The sequence below is a fragment of the Pipistrellus kuhlii genome, unplaced genomic scaffold (genome assembly GCF_014108245.1).
Source record: "Pipistrellus kuhlii isolate mPipKuh1 unplaced genomic scaffold, mPipKuh1.p scaffold_m20_p_20, whole genome shotgun sequence".
Taxonomy (NCBI): Eukaryota; Metazoa; Chordata; class Mammalia; order Chiroptera; family Vespertilionidae; genus Pipistrellus; species Pipistrellus kuhlii.
The window spans coordinates 12,201,500-12,206,624 of record NW_023425516.1 but is presented as its reverse complement, the minus strand read 5'-3'; positions in this window follow the sequence as shown (position 1 = coordinate 12,206,624).

Genomic DNA, 5,125 nt, shown 5'->3' with positions numbered 1-5,125 from the left:
GCGCTCAGAGGAGCTGGCGGGGCCGCGGCGCGCAGGGCGAGGGCGGCGGCGGCGGCGGCGGCGCGGATCCGGCGCGGATCCGGAGCAGCGGATGAATGTTTTATGGGATCATGTGGTCTGACGCGCGAGGAACCCACCCGGTCCCCACGCCGGCGGCCCGGCCGGGGCGGGCGGGGCGGGGCGGGGCGGGGGCGGGGCCTCGCGGCGGGCGGGGCGCTCACCTGGGCGCGGGCCGGGGCGGGGCGCGGGGCTGCGGGGCTGCGGGGCGGAGAGGATGCAAAGACGAGGGGTGCAGGCTGGGCCGCGGGAGGCGCTCAGCCCCACGCCTGCTGCACGGGCGCCGCGCGGCCCCAGACAAAGGCGGCGCATTTCTGAAGAGGCAGCGGCCCCTACCGGCGGCCGCGGGGATGGCAGTCTTGGCCGGAGCAGGCTAGGGGGCACGGGGCGGGGGTGGGGGGAGGGTGGGGGGAGGAGGGCGGGGAGGACCCAGGGCGTGGCAGCCCGGGGTTGACCAGCGTGTGTGCCGGGGTCCCCAAAGTGGCCAGCCACCGATCAGGGCTTTGTCTGGAGCCTGGAGATGGGGGTGGGAGGAGAGGCGCCTCTGCCTGGCCCGCTCCCTTTCTCGCCTCACTCAATTTTTCCCGGTGCCCCAAAGTCCAGCAGCCCCTTTGCTGGAATGGGACTGCTCTCCTTTCCAGTTCAAAAACGGGCTCAAAAGCTCCAGGGACTTTTGAAGCCCCTTCCCCAGATGTTCCCGGCGGCGGCTTGAGGCTGGGGCCTGGGTTTCCCAGCAGCTGCCCCAGGTCTGTGGGGGGGGGGGGCGGGGAGAATCAGGCACTGCGCGGGCTGCGGGACAGGTGTCCTTTGCCCCTGAGTCAGCACCTTGGCCAGCGCCCTCCGCGCTAGAAGCCCATTGGATGGCTCCCGGATGTCGGCTGTAGGCGTGGGCTGGGGTAGGGAGGTGTGGGCCTGCCCCGAGGCGGGGCTCATGCCAGGTAGAGGGGCAGCTGAGCAGGGCTGAGTGACTGGCCAGCCTGCCTGCCTCCAGCCAGACATGGCTTACTGCTCAGGCTCCAGTCCTGGGGAGGGTTCAGGAAGGCCCATCTACAGGGTGTGGGCAGGTGCAGGACAGCATGAGGGACAGTAGATGGACTCCCTGGGTGGGCAGCTAGGGAAGGCATATGACAGATGCTGAGGAACAGGGGGGGTGGGATGGACAGAGGCTTCAGCCTTTAGTCCAGGGGCACAGCCAGTCTTGGGGGCCAAGCCCAGAGAGACCCTGTGGGAAGAGTCGACACCCTGGGAGGCCCTGCCAGGGGGCGGAGATGACAGACCGTTTGGGCCTCATTGATCTGTGTTCCCCAGGCTTTCTGGACACATGCCCTGAGGCCCAGGAGCAGGCACAGGCTGGAGACTGCTCTCTAGGCTGATCCTTATCACTCCTTGCCTGCTCTGGGCTTCTGCCTGAACTGGCGCCTCAGACCCATTGCACATGAGATACAACCTCCTATACACTTGCCCACCCCTCCCATGGGGTCTGGCACTGCCCCATTCCCACATTCTGGTCCCCAGAGCCACCCTCCATGACAGCATGTCAGCTGTGTGACCTCAGCTCACCCCCTCGATCTCTCCGAGCTCAGAGCAGCGTGTGGATGAAGCAGCCACGAATGCCTCCTGGGAGAGGTCAGCTGGTCCATGTCCCTCATTTGTCCACCTCTCCTGTGCCCGGAGAGGACCCTGCGGGGCCCTGCAGGGGAGAGTTTGAGATGTTTCACTCACACTCAGAGAATCCAGCTAGCACGAGGGCATCCTTCTGCTGTGGCCAGTCCTGAGCTGGGACACAGGGACACAGCGTGACTTCCTCGGAAGGTCACTGCTTGTTTCCATCCTGGAGAGACAGGCCTGGGATGGCGTTGCTCCAGCAGCCCGCTGGGGTCCCTGGGACAGCCCGTTTCTCAGCACCCTCCCAGGGAGGGGTAAGGGGGTGTAAGCATACCTTTTGAGCCATCCCCAGGATGGTGCCAGGAGGGACCCAGACGGAAGCTCAGAGGTCATTCTGCAAACCCGTGCCTGCTGCCCAGGTGCCAGTCCAATGCAATATTTCCCAGCACTTTGGGGGGTGTGGGGGGGGGGCAGGCAGGTGGGAATGTGGTCCCAGTGCCAGGGAGCTGGGGGTGCATCAGCTGCCATCTGCTCTTACCGTGGAGGGTGGCTGCCTGCCTGAGGCCCGAGATAGCTCTGTGCCAGGCCTGCTAAATGCATGGACCGATCCTGTTCTGTCATGTAGACACCACAACCCATTTTACAGACAAGAACACTGAGGCCCAGGGAGCTTAGGTAGACCCGCATCCTGGCACCCCTCCCAGAACTTTATTTGCTCGTGGCCACTGCCTCCTCCAGAAGCCCCACCACCACCACCACCACCACCACCACCTCTTCAGCATAGGGAAGGGATCAACAGCTCGACCCCTGGCAGCATCCCCAAGAATTCCCCTGGGCCTTGCCCGTCTCTGTAAGCCTCCAACCTCCGCACCAAGCAGGGGCCTCTTCCCGAAAGACGGCATCCTAGGGTCTGCCCCTAGCCTGGCCACGTGCACTTCCCGCCTCTGAGGGGCTGCTGGGGGTTGTTGATAGGGCGTGAGCATTACACGTGGTGGCCCTCGCCACACCCACCTTCTGGGCCTGCAGCCCTCGTGTTCGGCCACCAGGAGGAGGAGACGCGGGCTGTGGACATGCAGTGCTGGCCCCTGGCTCTCAGGGCTGGACCTGCCCCTTTTTCTTGCCTCAGAGGGAGGGAGGGGTGAGTGTCCAGGCACTCCTAGTGACCACCGGCAGGCGGGCTCGGGTTGTGCTCCTAGAGCGGGCAGCCCGTTTGGCAGCGTCTGTCTGGGCACACAAGCCTGGGCCAGGGATGAGTAGGAGGCTTCTGGTCCCCTCAGGGCCCCAGGTGTGGCGCAGGGGCAGATCTCAGGAAAGCGGGGGACTCCAGGCTGTGCCCAAGGCTTGAGCCCTTGGTTCATCCCCCTCCCCCATTCCTGCAAGAGATGCAGATCCTTGGAGAGCCACCCACCCGGCAGTGACAGCTAAATTGGGAGCCACTCTTTGTCCCAGGAGCCCAGCCGACAGTTAAAACCAGGGACCTGCGAGCACCCAGTGGGCTGGGGGAAGGCAGGCCGAGGCATGGCCACAGCTGAAGGGGACAGCTGCGGCTGCAGCGAGGGGGCTCTTGATGAGCTAATTCAGACCTAGTGCCAAGCCTTGCTCTCTCCAGGGCCCTCTGCCCCCTGAGTCCCTTTCTGAGCCACAATGATCCACGGGGCATGCAGATTTGCTCAATTCCCTAGATCACATGTGTCAAACACAAGGCCCGCGGGCCAAATCCGTCCCGCCAGGCCTTGCAATGTGGCCCGCACCGCGCTGTCATCACTGCACTCCGCTGCGTTTCCATCACAATGACAGTTTATGACTGTTCAGTAAACCATTCGGCCCGCGATTTAGGCTGGATTTTAGATTTTGGCCCCTTCTCTGATTGAGTTCGACACCCCTACCCTAGATGGAGAAGCCAAGGGCTCATCCCAGATTGTCTGGGGAGGGCAGAGAAGGACTGTGATGCCCAGATCCTACTCCAGGAGCACGGTGGAAGAGCCCTCGCTTCCTCCCTTTAATGCTTCCGTCTGCTTGTTTAGGCCCTTAGTCACTCAACAACACCCCTGCAGGCTGGTTTCAGGTACCCTCATACTTCCCTGCTTGACTTCCACTCCCCTTACCTCCGCAGGTGACAGGTGGAGAGAATGAGCTCCAGGGAGAATGGCCTTGCCTTTTTCTTTTTCTTTTAAAAAAAATATTTTTTATTGATTTTTCACAGAGAGGAAGAGAGAGGGATAGAGAGTTAGAAACATCAATGAGAGAGATGTGCCTGCAACCTACTGAGGATGTGCCTGCAACCAAGGTACATGCCCTTGACCGGAATCGAACCCGGGACCTTTCAGTCCGCAGGCTGACACTCTATCCACTGAGCCAAACCGGTTTTGGCTAGAATGGCCTTGTCTTGAGTCACTCAGCTAAGGAGCCCCAAACAAAGGGCGTGTCTTGGCTACATGGTCACTCGGAAGCCCACAGGGACTGACTCGCCAATGGGGGAGACGATGAGAACCCTCCTGATGCCCCAGGTTCTTCTGGGTTGGCTCATCCCAAGCCCCAGCATGTGGCTCTACAGTAGGGGTGTCGAACTCAATCAGAGAAGGGGCCAAAATCTAAAATCCAGCCTAAATCGCGGGCCGAATGGTTTACTGAACAATCATAAACTGTCATTGTGATGGAAACGCAGCGGAGTGCAGTGATGACAGCGCGGTGCAGGCCACATTGCAAGGCCTGGCGGGACGGATTTGGCCTGCGGGCCTTGTGTTTGACACATGTGCTCTACAGCCTGAGAGCCACAGAACAGAGTCAGGTGCAGGTGGGGGAGGGGGGAAGCTGGCAGAGCCTTCACCCTATTCTGAGCTTATCCTAGCCCAGTGATCGGCAAACTCATCCATCCACAGAGCCAACTATCAACAGGACAACAATTGACATTTCTTTGAGAGCCAAGTTTTTTTAAACTTAAACTTCTTCTAACGCCACTTGTTCAACATAGACTCACCCAGGCTGTGGTATTTTGTGGAAGAGCCACACTCAAGGGGCCAAAGAGCCGCAGCTTGCCGACTACGGTCCTCCTAGACTGATCCTTGCTCTGAACCCTGCTCAGGGTCACGGGTAATGAGCAGGGCAGGGGCCAGACCTGGCTGTGAGGTGAGACAGGAGGCTCTGTGGCTGGTCCTGGACATTGGGGCCCTGGGCTGGGACTCCCATCCAATGGGCCTATTGCTGGCCTCTTGGTGAAGGCTGAAGGGCACATTCGCATGCCCCGTGTAAGGACAGGGCTCTGAGGCCTCTGAGAGCGGGTATTTTTAGCCAGGATTCCTGCTGACAGTCCAGCCTGGCTGAGGTTTGCTGCCAGCCTCAGAGGCAACTTCTCTTAGCCTGCAAGGAGTCTGGGGTCTGCCCACCCCACCCCAGCCTCCCTCGGTGCCCTCCCTCTACCAGCCCAGCCAGCTGCAGCCCCTCAGCGAGGTGGCTGGCTTTTCCC